Source organism: Patagioenas fasciata, chromosome 2, assembly GCF_037038585.1.
Source record: "Patagioenas fasciata isolate bPatFas1 chromosome 2, bPatFas1.hap1, whole genome shotgun sequence".
In the NCBI taxonomy this organism is placed as follows: Eukaryota; Metazoa; Chordata; class Aves; order Columbiformes; family Columbidae; genus Patagioenas; species Patagioenas fasciata.
The window spans coordinates 72,382,634-72,401,802 of NC_092521.1; the positions used below are offsets into that span (position 1 = coordinate 72,382,634).

The 19,169-nt window shown below is 39.4% G+C and overlaps 1 long non-coding RNA gene across 1 annotated transcript; it reads right to left on the reverse strand.

Moving 5' to 3' along the window:
* Positions 1 to 873: 873 nt before the first annotated feature.
* On the reverse strand, positions 874 to 16,190 carry LOC139827385 (uncharacterized). Its single transcript, XR_011737914.1, has 3 exons — positions 16,038 to 16,190; positions 13,635 to 14,069; positions 874 to 2,257 (listed from the first exon to the last, which is right to left on the reverse strand). It is a non-coding gene; the product is annotated as an uncharacterized lncRNA (long non-coding RNA).
* Between the last annotated feature and the right edge of the window lie 2,979 nt (positions 16,191 to 19,169).

Genomic DNA, 19,169 nt, shown 5'->3' on the forward strand with positions numbered 1-19,169 from the left:
GTAGGATAAGTAAGATGAGCTACTAGTGAAGTCACAGTGATAACAGACATACATTTTCCAAATAGCTCTGTTGATTGAGAAGCAATTTTTCATCAGCTCTTTGCTGCACCCTTTTTGCAGAAATAGCATATCCAAAGTGGATGCTCTTCAGCCCTTTGCAGAAATGTCTGCTGGATTAATTTACAAGGCAATTAAAGCTGTTGTAAATCAACCCTGCTGAAACAGATTATGGAAGTTGCGCAACATCCCCTGTGGTAACTACCTCTTTTTAATGAAGTGAAAAGATGTTGGGGGGAGGGCATCTTCAGACAGCACCAGCTGTAAAGATCTGTCTCTGTGTCCTTCATCTCTGCATACGTGTGGCTGTTGTATTTCAGTTGTGATCAAATACTTCACTGTCAGCAAAAGTAACTTTTCAGTTTAGTGACTATAGCAGATAATCTTGCTCTGAAGAAAACAATAATAATAAAATAACATATGGCTTATAAAAAGAAAACTTGGTTTCTGTACAGTAGAAAGTTGGTGGCCAGGGTACATTCAATTGTGTGAACATAAGTGATTAGCCCTGTTTTAAGGGATGTAGGGTATTTGACCTAGATGTTTCTCCAACATGCACAAGACTTCTGCAAGTTCTGTATCTTATCTGTCAGCCCCGTACAAATAGCTCAGATACTTTAGGGCATCTCAGAAGACACTAGATGTTAAGCAATTGAATCCACCTCATTGTTCCTTCTGCTGAATGCATTTTTCAAATCATACTTTATTTAACCTTGAATGAAACAAGATTTTCAACTTAAGGTTTTTTTTTTTTTTATTCATAATATTTTGCATAGGAAATATTGCATCTATTAATAGAACAAGTAATGCAGCACTGTTTATGAAATCCATCCACAGACTGATTAATATATTTAACATGTTTACAAAAAGCTGACGAAAGGAAGGAAGGATAATAACTGTCTAATGAAAACTCTCAGCTGCAACAATCAATGTGATTATTTCAACTTCATTAGATTATTCTTTCTCTTCATATGCTTAATACCCAAATACCCAAATACCCAAATAATTTAAGTGCAGATTTTGTTTCTGATTAATAAGGGAAATATCTAAAACAGCTTAAATTATATTCTTTGCGTGCCTGTAATGAAGGGAAGGAAGAAAAGAAGGTCATCTGAAAGAATAATATTTTCTTTTAAGGAAACATAATGTGCTGAAACTTTTGAACTTGGAGTGAAAAAAGGGAACTGAAAACTGTTGGGACAAAGAAAAAAATCGTACACTGTGTGAACTGTGTAGAAAATTAATATCTGCACTCAATATCGTTGTTAACACTGCAGTCCTAGAGGTGGATGGATCTCTTGGCTAATTTTGCCTAATAAATTTTGCTGTGATAAAAGTACTTCAGAAAATAACAAGTGTATTTGGCCTATACTGAATGTTCTTCTTTTTTATTAGCTAAACAATCTCAAGGCCTTTAAGGCTGGCTTTGCAGCTTTTGGTATCTGTGTATTTTTATTTATGTTCATGGTCTCATGAAAGTCAAGGCATAATTTAGCTTCAGAAAAGCCACTGAAGTGGATGATGTTACACCTTAAATTGTTATGATTGCAGTTTAATATAAGCTTCACAGAAAACAACAGGCATTATAGCTTTCATTTTATAATCAAAGACATTTGACACATCTGGTGCTGATTATTGTATCAGCAAATATAATTATATTTTCTTAAAGTTAAGTGAAAAACAGTACCAGAATTACAATGCTGCAGTCATAAAAATGTAGTTTTCTGTTTTCTTAATGAAAGTCACCTTGTACTGGATAAGAATAAGAGTAAACTACTAATTGATACTTTGAGTTGTTTCTACTAAAAAGAGACTCATTATATAAAATCGTTTGCTGGGAACTGCATAATACAGTGGTTGCACTTAAAATGTTACTCTTGAATGGAAAGACTTTACTGTTTTAAGAAATATTTCCTCAATTCTTTGATCTTGCCAAGGCCCAAACATAGAGCAGAATGTGTAATAAAAAAATGAAAATGAGAGCTATAAAACAATTACAAGCACAAGAAACATAAAACACTGAGAATCATTAGTTTTGTACAAATAGCTCCATTCTTACCATCTCAGTCTCATGAATCTTTATTTCTGCTGTGAAGAATTCTCTATAGTGAATGTTATGGGACAATGAATAGGCCAAGACTAGAATAATTTTGAGAATGCAATGGGAGATGTGGTATATATGAGACATATTTTCTTTAAGCTGAAAAAAAAAAAAGAAAAAGACTGGTTGGTGGGGTGGGGCAGAGGAAAGCAACAAATAAATTAAAAAACAACAACAACAACCAACCAACCAAAGAAATTACCCTGGTATGCCCACTTTAAAAAAAAAAAAAAAAAATCTATCTTGTTTCCCTCAGATTTGTTCCAGACACATGACAGTCCAACCTCCTTTCATGGCTAAATCAGATAAATGCTGGGCAGCTAATAAAAGGCTCCACTGTTTGTAGACAAAGCCCAACCTAAATAATGTACTACCATTTAAGTGCCACAGAAAATTATTTGATTTGACAATATAATTTTGAAGATAAATTTTATTCAGAACTTCTACATTTGTCCACATTCTTGGCTCTGAAGGTTGAGCACAGTGCCAAAAATAAAAGGCATCTGACTAGAAAGTACAACATTAATGCAATGTGATGTAAACCTATGTAGAAAATTATCAGAGAGTCATGCTGTGCAGGCTGTAAAATGTATACCACTCTAATTAGATTTTTCAAATATTCAAGTCTGACTGCAACAATTTGAAGGTATTGTCCAGTGTCCAGGCTAGAGAATAACTCAGATCAGTGAAAGGTAGGTGAGAGTGAGCATCAAGCAGCTGCAGCATACATGCAAGTAGAATGTTCAGATCTATGAACAGGATTGGAATACCAGGCTGGTTTGCTGGTCACTTCAATCCATATCCAGTGACAAGGCACATGTGCTGTACTGCAGGGACCTACTCCTTTGTCAGGAGACAGACTTTCTGCATCAGCAGTTCATCCACTGTAGGGCAGGACTAATGCTGTTTGTATATCAGCACAGACAGAACTGGTAAATCTAACTTGGTCAGATTTGAGGAGAGTTTGCTGACCTCAAGATGTCTCCACAACACGAATAATCACTCTAGTTCAGAAACATGTCACTAAGGACCAAAACAACAATCTGATTGGTATAAAGTTTTCTTTGACTTTGAAATGGTTTTGAAGGAACAGAGAAGTGAATTATTTCAGTAGAAAATGAAGGATGCACTTATCAATAGTTGATCACTCCATTATAGGAAAGGGAAATTATTTAATTCAAGGAAATAAGGTGCTCTCGTCATGAAAATTTGTATTTTTGATAACCATTTCACTTGTCTAAAATGAGAGCACTAGACCATGTAGCCTGAATTACTGTGCCCATTGCGTGAAGTAAATGCATCCTCATTGGATATAAATGTATGAAAGAATAGAAACAGAAAGGAAAATATCTTCAACTTCACAAGCATGAGAGATCCCAATTGGGTTGTTCAAGGTAAGAGTTTATGAAGCCTAAAAAGCTAAGTGAGTAAGGAAATAATATGGCATGGCTGCGTGAACACCTCAGATAACTTGCAGGAAATGTCCTTAAATACCAGTGATGAAGTGAGACATTTATAACCCAAAGATTCTGGCATTCTTTCATTTTGATGTAGTAAAATTTTGGCTATTGATATTTTTTTGCTTTGACTTTAATTGTATTACGGTTTTGTAGCCACAGAACTTTAGGTTGTTTGTTTGTTTGTTTTGTAGTAGTAGTAGTAGTAAGACCTGTTTGAGCTGTCCAAAGTACTTCTGAACAGTTCTGTTTTCTTCTCTTCACTCTATGGAGACACATATATACACATGTAGTTTCATATGCATATATATGTATGGATACAGATATGTGCACCCATACATACACACATATACTTCTAAGTTGACTGATGCCCAAGATATAGAGAAAATCACAGAATCACAGAATCACAGAGCAGAACATGTTGTGAGTAGACACAATATATGCTCATACATACGTTTAGGCAAACAGTAAACACTGAAACAGCTTACAATAGGTGTAAGAAAACCTCAGTTCTTCAACTTCTAATCTTCCTTCATGTGCAGCCTTTTACTGTGGTCTGTGCAAGCTGTGTTGTAACTTTAACCTCCAATAATGCATTTTCTACCTATAGCACGTGTTTCCTGTTAGAATGACTGCATTGCCCTTGACTTCTGATTTTGCTGTGAGCCATAACATATCTGATGATTCTTCAGAAATGTCAGTCATATAGTTATGAGACTTATTTCTTCCGCTAGAAATAACTTCTTTACCCTCTCAGTAAAATGTAAGGTTTCTGGACCCTCCTGAATGCATCGTCTAAATGTATGACAGTGCCAATCAACTAAGAAACCCAAAGGAGCACATTGTTTTTCCATAGGTCTTCTTTTCAATAAGAGTGTGTGCATGTGTATTTTCTGACCATTGCGAATTTCAGAAGATCATCAATAATCATGCCTCTAAGGTTGTCTCAGTATGCCAGACAGCTTTAATGATATTATCTGAAGACATCTTCTAGTGCCTTCTCTGGCATTCATTCAGGTTCTTATCAGACCATCAAGAGTAAACTGCCTACTAGAAGGGAGCTTATGTTGTTATGGAAAATCTAGCTTCATGTGTCTCAGTGCATGTGTCAGTATCTCAGTATGAGATCCAAGTATATCTCATCTACTTGCTCATGTACCTCAGTGAGTGTACCTCTCTTTGTTCTGCAGGCATCATCTATTTAGAAAATAAGTATTGGAAGGGTTAGCACCAAGAATCAACAAAGTCAGTAAGAGACAGCCTTTAATTTTAAAGGTAGATTTTATTATACATATTCACAATTATTATTTATTCACTAATTGGAGACCATTTTAACTTGTTAAACAGCAAAGAATTCTAGAGAACTGCAATACTGCTACTGATGAAGTTTATTAATGCCTTGGTCCTCCTGTTGATGAAGTCTTATAAGCCTTTCATGCACCAAAGACTGCTGTTTATGCTCTTTTGCTTTCTTATGACATTTTAACATCTCACTAGTTTACAGAAAATCAGTTTGTCAAGCCCTTCATTCATATGTAGTTGTTTTTCAGCTTTCTGGGTAAGAACATACCCCTCTGCACCCTTTTTGGGGGATCTGTATCCTGCATTATCTGTATAGATTCCTTACCTGGTCTTAGAAGATGATATCTTGGGATCATAACATGGTATAAAATCATATTCATATTGGTCTATCAGTAAGAAATACTGACATGTAGTTATTAACTTTTTTCTGATTTGCATCATACCATGAAAGAAAAAGGAATTATGCCCTCATTTCCCTTTCTTTACATCTTCCTCATCAACATCAAAACACTTTGACAAAGGAACTGGAATAGGAAAGAGTATAGAAAGCTTTTTGCTTGATGCCTTAGAGTGGATTAAGTTAGCTTTCCCTTGCCACCTCATTATCATTACAACCACTTTTAGACTCTATCTGTCAGCTACTTATGATGTTCACAGGTTGTCCTGCATTGGAGCCAGTCCTTATCTTCTAACATAGCATTAGGTTTAATTTTATCAGATGTTTGGGATTTTGGATCTCTCTTTGATCTCTAAAACAACTTTTTTTTTGAAGAGGCGATAAAACTAATGAATTGCAAATCACCTTTGATAGTTCTGAGATTTTAGTACAGGTATTAGGAAGGATAACAAAATACTCCACAGGAAGATGAAGCTTTTTGAAAACCACTATAAAGCTACTTACTAAGAAAATGTTCCCAGAGAAGACCCGATTACCTGGGAAACTAGTGCGTATATTTGATTGCTCTTGGAAATAGTATGAAGAGAGTTATTCCTAGCATTACAATGTTTGCATCATAAATGTATACTTCTGGGCCCTGTGGGCACTTCAGGATTTACTGGCCCTATCCCTTTTATCCCAGGGCTCTGCACACACTCAGCCCAGGACTCAGGACCCCATTTCAGCCCTCTGGGGCCAGCAATCCCTGATTCAGAGGAGCCACATCAGGGCCAGTCTCCAGCTCCCCACAGTCCTTTCCTGCCCAGCTGTGGGCCCCATTGAGCCAGGCCCGCTCATGGACCCACATCCCAGCCTGGCTTTGGCCCATCCCCATCCCCAGGGAGGTGTCCAAGGCCCAGGGCCAGGGCTACCTTTGTGGCCCTAGCTGTCCTGCTCCTGTCTAGGGCGGTGCCCCAAAAACATATTTTTATTTGATTTAAAGTGTGTCAGTCAGCGTTTTAGATCAACAGTTGAAGAAGCTATGCAATGAGTAGAAGTTACTTTATTCTCTCCAATCTAACCAATTTGGCTGTAACTCTAGTTACAGCAAGACCTTACTCAGTGTATTACAGACCTGCATCTGGGCTCAGCCATGTTGCCACAGGCTTCCTAAACTCTCATTTAAGACAGGTGGCTTTTGGTGGTCATGGCATTTTCTAGTTTCACCAAGCCAGGAGAATGAAACTATGAATGATGCATCACACGTATCTAATTAGAACCTCAAAGAAACAATGCACATTATTGTCTGCAAACAAAGCTGCTTATAACTGCCAAACTGTCAAAATACCAAAACTCTCTCCAGCTCCTATTGAACTAATTATGTGGTTTAGATTTTTCAGAAATGGCTTATCTGTAAGCACAGCCTGTATCTAGATATTTTACCCACTCAGCTTCAGGTAATTATATTTAGTGGAAAGAATAATGTTTGGAACGGCACTCTTCTCAAGTGCTTTATTTTCATACATTTCAGATATCAGATCTTACTGTTTAGTCCTTGAAATCAAACAATAAGAAGTTTGAGAAGTCAAAACAAATAGGCAATGACAGAATATTAGTGTCTGTCAATGTACAGAGCTGAGACAGAAAATCAGAAAGCTGAGAACTTGCAGAAACAAGTAAAGTCTATGGAGTAAAGGGCACTTTCAGAGGTCACTGTCACCATCTTTAGAAAGCTGTGTGGATCTGATTCATTACCAGCTTGGAACTGGGAAGAAAAACAAGATGATGATGATGTTTTCCTATTTAATAACCTCTGAATGGGTTAGGCATAAATGAGGTACGTTGCTATACAAAGGGCTACATAGTTTAGCCTTTTGCTAAAATTTCTGTGACACATCATTTTACACTCAAAAGTTTTGCAATATATTTTCTTCTGTTCTTCCATTTATTTGGTTAGCCATCTACTATTTTGCCTAATTTTGCCAAATGTATCTTGCAGATATTTCATAATGACCAATGTAATGATTTTTATATCTATACAGGTAGAGATCTGTCTTTTTGCATTTAAAAGGATGATTTGCTGAAAGAAAGGAATCTCTTGTCTAGCCAGTTGCCAACATTTTTTTATATGAACGCCATTCATATTGCATTGATCTGAATCTGAATTTCTGTTGAGGTTCACTACCTCATCAGAGAGATGAGATTGTGATTCCTCAAACACGAGATAACAATTTAAACTGTTGATGAATTAACCACTTGATTCTCAACATACAAATTCAGAGCTCTTTTCGGGATGATCAAAATCATATTCGAATGTACTTTAGATAGATGCCTTGGGTATACATTTGCTACCTTAAAAAACAGAGGTAGTATTTGAAATCTGTCAGATGATGATGCTTGAATATGACTGTTATGCAAAACAATGAAATACGCAGTGCACATACAATTTTCTGATAGTCTGTATCAAAGCATTGTTCTTTTGGTGAACTTAAAAAATTGTATTGCAAAAATACATTGCCATTGAAGTGACATTCAGGTCTATTGCATCACTTCAAAGACAAGTCTAAATGGAGGATATATTTGACTGTACAGTAAGGAAGAACAGATATAGTAAAATAAACAAGCCTTGTCACATTACATTTTCCAGAAATAAATCACAATAATGAGGGTTTGTCTTTCCTGTTCTTGCACCCAGGAAAAGTTTCACTTGGAGAGGTAGTCATCAACAATAAATACCTAAACAAAGATATTCATGCATAAACATTTTATTTTTGATCTGTGTAAGATCAAGGAGGATTTTCCATACCTGCTGTAGCAACTTTCACTGTTAATCTGACTCACTGTTGTGGTGGAAACAGTAATGTTCAAGGCATGATTTTAACTAATAGGATCAGTTCTGTTTCTCTGATAAAATACAGCTGGATGATGCTACTCATTTTGTACTTACACAGCAGCTGGTAAGCTCTACAAGAGTTGGTAAGATATCTCTAAGCTGACAGATATGAGTTTTATGGTCACATGTTTTCCCCTGCATGTAAAATTTAGTCTGCAGTAAGACATTAATATGTCTTCCATTGTGTTTCTTCTGTTTTATAAATTGCAAAGCTGTTTGTATTTTACTTGAAAAGTTAATTTCAGTATAAAGTACTTTTTTAGTCACAAATGTACTGCGGTTGACCTAATTCTACTCTCACCCACACCACTATTAAAACATTGAGGAAAAAGCTTCAATATTTTGGGGTTTTTTAGATAATATTCCTATTCATGAGGATTAGTGTATATCAGTTCATAACTCAAAGAGCTATGATCAAATGATATCCATGAGGTAACCTTACTCCTTATTTTCTGCAAGACTCAACTTAAATGTATTTCTAATTTTTCACAAACATCTCTAAATTCAGCTAGGGACACAACACAGGATTTTTTACTGAAGTGTTTTAATCCTGGGTAATTAATCTAATTTTCTGTAGATGGCAAGATGTCTCTTCCCTGTGGTCACACACCATACCAATAGAAGTAGCTGGCCCTTACCTCCTAGCCATGAACACAATCCAAGGAGGTAGAAGTTAAAGTAAAGGGAGATTCTGGACTAGAGGTATAATGATGTCAGGGAAATTAAAATCAGTATAAGGTACTTCCCCAAATGACTAAATATGTTTACATTGGCTGCTTTTCTGGACTCATTGTCTTAATATCTTTTTCTATCTTGAAAAAAAAAAAAAAAAAGAAATGTACTACTATTGAATTATTTTATTTCAGTAGTTTCCTCATTTTGGCCTGATCAGGATGAGAATAAACAGTGTATGTCTTATTTTTGCGGGATGACAAAAAAAAAAAGTGCAATGATAAATCCCAGAAGAGCTACATATATTTGAAGTTTCCCCAAATAACATTTTTATCAGTAATTGGGGGTGGGAGGCGGAGTGGAAAGAGGTGTGTCTGGCTTTAATTTTGAGGTGGATTATGCACTCTTATGGGATTGCTTAAATGGAAGAAGACAGAGAGGAATTATTACTTAATAGAAAACATAATTTCTTCTGTACTGAAGTATCATTTGGTCAACATTATTCTCTCCTTGAATAGAGCTCTTGAAACTACAAAACCTGCAAAAATGTTCTAATTTCTGTTCACAGTATCACAGTATCACAGTATGTTTGGGATTGGAAGGGACCTCAAAAGATCATCTAGTCCAATCCTCCTGCTGGAAAAGGAATGCCTAGGTGAGGTCGCACAGGAACATGTCCAGGCGGGTTTTGAATGTCTCCAGGGAAGGAGACTCCACAACCTCCCTGGGCAGCCTGTTCCAGTGCTCTGTCACCCTCACCGAGAAGAAGTTTTTTCTCAAATTTAAGTGGAACCTCTTGTGTTCCAGTTTGATCCCATTACCCCTTGTCCTATCATTGTTTGCCACTGAGAAGAGCCTGGCTCCATCCTCCTGGCACTCACCCTTTATATATTTATAAACATTAATGAGGTCACCCCTCAGTCTCCTCTTCTCCAAACTAAAGAGACGCAGCTCCCTCAGCCTTTCTTCATAAGGGAGGTGCTCCACTCTCTTAATCATCTTTGTTGCCCTACGCTGGACCCTCTCCAGCAGTTCCCTGTCCTTCTTGAACTGAGGGGCCCAGAACTGGACACAATATTCCAGATGGGGTCTCACCAGGGTGGAGTAAAGGGGAAGGAGGACCTCTCTCAATCTACTAACCACCCACCTTCTAATACACCCCAGGATGCCATTGGCTTTCCTGGCCACAAGGGCACAGTGCTGGCTCATGGTCATCCTGTTGTCCACCAGGACCCCCAGGTCCCTTTCCCCTACACTGCTCTCTAATATGTAATTTCCAAACCTATACTGGAACCTGGGGTTCTTCCTGCCCAGATGCAGGATTCTACGCTTTCCCTTGTTAAATTTCATCACGTTATTCCCTGCCCAACTCTCCAGCCTGTCCAGGTCCCGCTGGATGGCAGCACAGCCTTCTGGCGTGTCAGCCACTCCTCCCAGCTTGGTGTCATCAGCAAACTTGCTGATAGTACACTCAATTCCCTCGTCCAAATTGTTAATGAATATATTGAATAATTTTGGCCCCAGTACTGACCCCTGAGGCACTCCACTAGATACTGGCCTCCAACTAGATTCCGCACCATTGACCACCACTCTCTAGCTTCTTTCCTTAAGCCAGTTTGCAACCCACCTCACTACTCTATTGTCTAGACCACACCTCCTCAACTTAACTGTGAGGATGCTGTCGGAGACTGTGTCAAAGGCTTTACTGAAGTCAAGGTAGACCACATCCACCGCCCTGCCATCATCCATCCACCTTGTTACATTCTCATAAAAGGCTATGAGGTTGGTCAAGCATGACTTACCCTTCCTAAAGCCATGCTGACTGCCCCTAATAACCCTCTTATCCTTGGTATGCCAAGGACAAACTGTTCCATTACTTTCCCAGGGACAGAGGTGAGGCTGACTGGTCTATAATTACCCGGGTCCTCCTTCTTGCCCTTTTTGAAGACTGGAGTGACATTTGCTTTCCTCCAATTCTCGGGCACCTCTCCCGTTTCCCAAGACTTGGCAAAAATGATGGAGAGCGGTCTAGCAATGATTTCAGCCAGCTCCCTCAGCACCCACGAATGCATCCCCTCTGGACCCATGGATTTATGGATGTCCAGACTATTTAATTGCTCCCTAACCCAGTCCTCATTGATTAAAGCAAACTCCTCCATTGACCTGGCTTCATTCGGGGTCTCAGGGATACGGGGCTCCCCAGGACAGCCTCCATCAGAGTAGACAGAGACAAAGAAGGCATTCAGTAATTCTGCCATCTCTGTATCTTCTGCCACCAGGGCACCCACCCATTCATCAGTGGGCCTACGTTGCCTCTGGTATTAGTTTTATCTGCTATGTATTTGAAAAAGTTCTTTTTGCTGTTCTTGACCCCTCTCGCCAGCTGTAATTCTAAGGAGGCCTTGGCTATCCTAGCTGCCTTCCTACATCCTCTAACAGCAGCCTTACATTCCTCCCAAATGGCCAGCCCCTGCTTCCATGACCTGTAAACTCGTCTCTTCTGCTTGAGTATACCCAACAGATCCCTATTCAACCACACAGGCCTCCTGGCTCCCTTCCTCGACTTCCTACGTGTGGGGATGCTCTGATCCTGAGCATGGAAGAAGCAATCTCTGAATGCAATCCAGCTCTCTTGGGCCCCTTTTCCTTCAAGCAGTCTTGCCCGTGGGATTTCCCCTAGCAATAGCTTGAAAAGGCCAAAGTTAGCCCTGCTAAAGTCCAGGGTTGCAATTCTACTTGCTATTCTGTTCCTACCACACAAGATGTTGAACTCCACCATCTCGTGGTCACTGCAACCCAGGCAGCCCTCAACTTTTACTGCTTCGACCAGACCCTCTTTGTTAGTGAGGATGAGATCCAGCAGTGTACCTCTCCTGGTCGGCTCCTCCACCATCTGCATGAGGAAGTTATCATCAATGCACTGGAGGAACCTCCTGAACTGTGGCTGGCTGGCTGAATGGTCCTTCCAGCAAACATCAGGGAACTTAAAATCACCCACAACAACCAGGGCCTGTGACTGTGAGGCCACTCTCAGCTGCACATAGAAGGCCTCATCAACTTCCTCAGCTTGATCTGGTGGCCTGTAATAGACACCTACAACAGTATCACCCCTGCCACCCTGTCCCTTGATCCTGACCCATACACTCTCAACTTGTTCCTCATCCGATCCTGGGCAGAATTTAGTACATTGTTAGTTGCTCTCTCACATAGAGAGCAACTCCACCACCACTCCTGGTTGGCCTGTGTTTCCTGAAAAGAGCGTAACCATCCATGACCACATTCCAGTCATGTGAACTGTCCCACCACGTTTCTGTAATTGCCACCAGATCATAATCTCCCAACCAAACATAGGATTCTAACTCCTCCTGCTTATTCCGCATGCTGCGTGCATTGGTGTACAGGCATTTCAGGAAGCGAGCAGAGCACACCAATTTCTCCCTAGGGGCATAGGAGGCCACCTGGTCCTCATCAGTTTTAGAATGCTGCCCCACTGGGACAAGCCCAGCTACAATCCCATCCCCCTTCGAGCTTAGTTTAAAGCTCTCCAAATGAGCCCAGCTAATTCCTGCCCCAGCATCCTTTTGCCCCTGCGAGATAAACCTTTCCCACATAACACTGTCCGGACTGGAGTCTTATAAAACCAGCCATTATCAAAAAATCCAAAGCCCTGCCTGTAGCACCAGCCTTGGAGCCAACCATTTAGAGACTGAATTTTCCTATTCCACCCCACATCATCATTTGAAGATGGAATGAGCAAAGAGAAGATCACTTGAGCCCCTCAGTCTTTCACCATCCTTCCCAAGACCTTGAAATTGTTCTTCATTCCCCTCAGACTACAGGTGGCAGCTTCCTCCCCATCTGTCTGGAAGACCAGCAGCGGGTAGTAGTCTGTTGGGTGCACCAGTTTGGGGAGCTCTCTAGCAATATCCTTGATCCGGGCTCCAGGTAGACTACAAACTTCCCCAAGATGAGGGTCAATCCTGCATACTGGGCCCTCTGTTCCCTTCAGAAGGGAATTTCCTATTACAATCACCCTTCTTTCTTTCCTATCAGAGGCAGTCTTAAGTTGTGAAGTCAACTGCCTCTTCTTATGTGATCTTGTAGGCAGGCTTGGCACCACCTCCTCACCTACTTCTTCTTCAAGATCCAGGGCCTCAAACCTGTTACAGAGGGGCACCTGGGGAGGCAACGCAGGCAGGGAGGGGGCTGCCTGTGATGCCAAACTGGAATACGCTTCCAGCCCTCGTCATCTTTTAGGTCCCCTACCTCTGCCTGACAGTGACAAGGGTGGGACTGTCTCAGGACTTCTGCTTCTGTCCGAGAGGGCAGGAGGTCCATCTCCTTGTGGGGGGTACCTCCCTGAGGCCTTTCTGACTGGCACATCAGGGTGTTACTCCACCAGTCGATCTCCCTTTCACACTCCCTGGTGGACCTCAACGTCTCAACCTCCTCCTTAAGTTTCACAATCATGTCGAGGAGATCTTGCACCTGCTCACACCTCACACAGGTGGAGTGCTGGCCTCCATCCCCCAGCAGCAGCAGGCTCTGGCACTCCCTGCAGCCGGAGACCTGAACAGCCACCGTTTGGGACAGAACCTCAGTCTGCGTTGCCACAGTCTTTTTGAGACAAGCTCTCCTTCTGGAGGTGACCATGGTCATCAGCAGTCTGGGACGCTGGCAATAAGTTAGGGGGACTGACAAGCAACAAGCGCTCTCTGCACCCTGCTGCACGAGCTACCACACCCGCTGCTGCAGCACGGTGTGGGTGGAACTCACCCGATACGCAAGCTGGTTGCTCCTTACTGCACCTGGTGGGCAGCGACCGGTCGTTGCCCTCCCAAAGGCTTTTTCAAGGCAAGGGGAGAGGGCGTGGTCCCTGTCACCGTGGGAACGTTCCCCGCCACGTCAGCCGCTCTCTCGCAATGGCTTCCCAGGGCTTCAGGGATCGGGACACACCGGGAATCACGCTGTCCCTGTACATTTCCCTCTGAGCTTCCTAATCTCGGCTGAACCTTGTGGTCAGCTGAACCTCGCTGGCTCTGGCTCTCGCTGCGCTGGCTCCCATCAGCTGACTGTTGCTGCATATCTTTACTAATGGGCAACATCCTTGGTGGTGGTTTAAAAACAGGCATCTTTACAGCTTGTGCAGACTCTAGTTTATCCAATGTTTGACGAAGTGACTTTAGATTCAAATTGAACCAACCTATTTTACTAGGAGAGATAAAGAAACATCGGTACATAACAGTGCATCAATATACAAGTCACAGATCTGTATTTCCCAAGAGAAAGACCATTATAGTTCCATTATAGTTAGTAGCAAAAGAGTAATAAGTTAGATCTGAGCAGACCAACTGCAGTCTGACAGTCACAGAAGTTTCAGAGCTATTCTACATGTTGTCAAGCACAGCAACAGCATTTGAAGTGCTCTGCCCCTGCTGCTGATACAACATCTCAGCAACATCACATTGCTTTCTTTAGTGTCCAAATATACTTATGGGAGACTCCATGACTGCTACTGTGGTGTTTCTGCAGTGATAACAGCCTTCTTATATTTAAGGAAAGAGATCCATTTAGGTTTCCCCAAGTGACATCTGTATAGTATGGTAATCTGTTAGATCAGCTATTTCAGCCTATGCTGAACTGGTGATGAGATAACTGATGAAACAGAGAAAGTCAAGAAAGGATCATTTCACAGAGATGATAAGGACTTGTATACAATATTAGACAGAACCGGAGAACAGCAGTAGGTGAAGTGTTCATTATTATACTTCATGCCAATAGTGTGGAAAATAGAAACTCATGGAAGAATAGAACAGAAATAATTATAATTATTCATAAGATAAAGAAACTCCAGTCATTGTACTACTGGAAAATGGAATTGGGAGATTTGATTTTAAGTAAAATTTCACTTAAATATTAAACTTTTAGTCAGATTAATCAAATATACCACTATTGCCATTGCTTTGATAAAAAACATACATTAGAATTATTAATGTTCGATTAAAATCAGTTACATTAAGGACAGGCATTCCATATTGAAAGAATATTTAACATGACGTTTTTTAAAAACCTGACATTACTGGATGAGGGGAAAATCATCTGCACTGTGTTCATGATTTATCACAGTTTATAGCCTCTTAGTACTAGGTCAACAGCAGCTTTATGATGATTTTTCTAATTGTTGAAGCCAGAATCTTTTCTGGTCTCATAATGATTTCAACCTCATTTTCAATTAGAAGATTTCTGAAGATCATGCTTTTCCTTTTTCTTGCTTGATGAAGAAAGAGAGAGAAAGTCACAAAACTTAAAGGTGACCTTCCAGACTGAGAATTAATTTAAAAATATGTTCTTTTTAATCCATAGCGGAGTGAATACAGAACTTGAAACCTCAACAACGATGGAAATTGAAACAGTCTTTGGCCAGATTTTGTGATAATAAAATAGCAGCAAAGGAGAGATGCTAGAGCTTTAGAAACAAGTGATGAAAATACTTCAGCATTTAGAAATTGTGAGATTTTTAATAAATCCTAGGTGCCATATCAATAACATGAAGGCATGTTACATTAGATTAACAGGAAAGGGGAAACAGAAATGTGGTAAAATGAAAAAAAAATGAAATTTCTACCTGAAATATAATTGTTCATTTGAAATGGATAGATAACAGAACAGACTCAGCCAAGGAATGCATTAATTCTCAGCTCTGGTTGTTCATTAAACACAAAAAGTAGTGCCATCTTTTTACGCTGCTCGTGACAGAACTGGTTATTGGTGCAGTGATATTATTAGGTATTCTCTTGTAAGACTGCACAAGCTATGGGAGGTTTTGCAGTAGTACAGCTCAACAGCTGCAGGAATGGCAATCTTCAGTCACCTGTAAGTGCACATGGTAGCCACTTTTTATAGGTATAACATTTCATCAGTATGCATTAACTTCCCACAGACAAAGACATTCTGGTAATGTCTGTGCTGGTCTTTTGACATTGCCCTGATGCAAACATTGTATTTGAACTCCCCAAAAGCTACAAACCAAGTTCTTAATTTTGTTTGCTGATTTCAGACTCTTAGTTTTTTGCATGAACCACTGTCACCGTTTACTGCAGGGTGACAATAAATGCTAAAAATGCTTTGCTAATGCTACTAATAAATAGAGAAAATAATATAGAATATACAAACCCAAACCTGAATTTCCTGCGGTGGAGCTGGTGTTGCTCCAACAGCTGCAAGCCATGTACCCAGAAGTCCTGGGCTGGACTCAGCAGTAAACTGGAAGAGGATTCGGGGATGCAGGGTCTGGAATTAGGCCTAGGATCACAAGTGGAAATGGCAGGGTCCTCTTCAGATGCCCGCCATGGTTGAATAGAGTGAGACCATCATAATCCCTCACTTTTATAGAGTGTATGACGTGTATGGGATGGAATCCTTAGCTGGTCTATTTTCGTTACGTATTGTGTCCGCCCCTCCTTGCAAATATGCCCCTCTCACTTGTGGGACATGCAAAATCTGTCAGTAACCTTGGCGGTCATAGCAATAAGTACAAGCCTGGACCTCTTCTGCATACCATTGCCACTGTTATCAGCTGCAGAGCAAACAGTGTCTGGAAAACATCCAGGTAAGTTCAGAAAAGTGCAGTTACTTAGAAGAACTTAACTGAAAGGAAATTCACTGAAAGAGAAGTGATCTTGTTTTGAACAAAACCAGGACAACCACACAGAGCTTTTAATATACTTACCAACCTCAAATTAAGGTCAGGAAAGGCTTGAGTTGTTGCATTGGATATTTTTTTGGTTTGGTGGGAGGGGAAAGAAATTTTCCCTTATTTTTGTCTTGATATGGAAATAGTTTAATTAGTATCGATTCTGTTCTAAATCTCATTCACTCTTATTCATGGTTATGTAACCTTTTGGATACATATGTCCATATGATTCAATAATTCCCTTCCTTCCCTGTTACTCACCTTGGGAGATATTTAGAGTTAGGAATGGTTCCTCTTCCAGCTTTTTTCCAGCTAACTTAGACAATCCAAACCCTTCTGATCCCTTTGTGTAAGAGTCAATGACGTATACATTTAAGTTTATAGGTCCTACAGAAATCATAAGCAGACATGCTTGAACTCTGTGTAGGTTTGCAAATCATAATTAATTAACTTTAATACTTTTCTGCTTTGGAATATGAAAAAAAATCTTCATTTGTGTTCTCTTTTGTCAGCTGGTTTTTTTTTTGTTGTTTTTTTTTTTTCCAGAGGAGGAGGAGGTCAATATACCTTTCCCACTGGAATTCAGGCAACATTATAAGGCAAATAAACAAAAGAACCTTTAAAAATATTGAAATTCAAACAAATGCAAGTGGATGATTTCTACTGGAGAGGAGTAAAACAATTTGCCATGCATGAGTTACCAAGCTAGTGAAAAAGGTCTTTTGCTAGTGTTTGGATAGATTACAACTCACAAATTGTTTGTTTCTTTTCTTTTCAAATGGATGTAATACAACTTATCCTTCAATTTTGCCTGAGGGTTTCATATTCCTGGCACAGGGCTTGTCCATCTAGAGCTTTAATAAAAAGGAAACTGAATTAGTATTTTTCTTGCAACTGAAGATCATTCGCTAATTACTAAACACGACACCATCATCTACTTTAACTGCCATATTGGTTTTTTTGAAAGGTACTTAATAAGAAATATAAATGTACAGGTTATCTAAATAAGTTTTTGCATTCCCAAACCAGCAATTCCCAGATACTACTGTCTAATAATTGCAAATATAAAAACAGATGGCCTGTGAAATCACCACAATAATAAGATTAATTTTAACTGTCTCAGAAAAGATGAAGGCAATACAACACTAGACTCAAAATTACTCTTATTCCTCAAATTTGAAAGTATTTTTATTTTTATCTCTCCAAATGTATTAGCTGCTGCTGACTCTATTTTTAAAGATGTGCACTGGATTAGAAATATCTAATACTTGCTAGAAGTAGGACAACACCTGTGTTCTTCCTCAGAATCTGATTTGTGCAGTATCTATGGAGTAGGGTAGCTCAGCCTAACCATCCCAATCTGCTCTCATATGTGGAATTCAGATGAAAATATTTTTAAATCCTTAATCTGCTTAGATCATAGTGGAATATTAATTGTCTGGAAGTAGCATTTATCTTCTAAAATGTCAATACAGAATTACTTATATGGGAAAGTGATGCCTTCAAATTCCTGTTAGAAGGAGATGTAATCCTAAAGGACCAAATTTCAACTACGGTATCAATAAATTAAACCCTGCACAAAGTATTAGCCACAAATGGCACTATGCCAGAGAGCTGTCACTTTATGGTCCTTGTTATATATGTGTGTCCTTTAAAAAAATTCTGTCTCTACAGAGTCTCAATGCTTCCAATGGGTGTTCAATAAAATGGTGAACAGCAATATGGTGTATGATAGAAACCCACTATTTCAGCATTCTTTAATTCAGGTGACTCAGCTGAACATTAAATTGCCATTGACTCCATTCCTATTGCAAGACTATTTAATGGATAAACTGGAAAATGTATTTCGAGTTAAATAACTTTTTCTTTTGTCTTATTCTAAAACAGTTATTTTTCAGCTAAAAAAAAAAAAAAGTAAACCAAAAGGTCTTAAATATTACAGCAAGGAAAAAAAAAAAACAAAACGTCAAACCATCATAATGCAAACTTAATTAATCTACAAAATGGTGCAAACATGAAGGATTTGGATTAATGCAGTTTTAACACAATGTTTTTGGCTTTAGAGAGAGAAGGTTTCATTTTCTTAGCCTTTTCTGTGCAAGAAAACATTTTACAAGGCTGATTATATCTCTATTCCCTTTGTGGTTTAATTTTTTTTTTTTTTTTTTTTAATATGGATTTAAAGAACTGTCCAAGCACTTTGAGCCTGGGGTATGTACAAAAGCACAGATAAGTATAAAAAATTAATTAAGACTCCATGTGTTTCCCAGTAACCCTTTACTGAAATACCTAACCATATACTGTGGAAGTGTTAATTACATAAAGAACATACAACAAATAAAAAGAATGTTTGCATATTACTTGGCAGCTAACACCAGTCAGAATGTAGTCTCTTGTCAACAATGTGTCAAGGAGTTCGGATGCTCATTAAATCATATAAATAACAAAGCAGATTGGAAAACATTTTTCTTGCATGGTAGAATCAAACAAAAGTGATATTTTTTTGGTGTAGATTTCAAACAGCTCTGCAAGCACTTATATTTTTATGTGTCTTTATAGTATTCCACTGGGAGCTATAGCCTTTGTATCTTCTTGCTCAGTTCTCTCCTGTAGGCCTG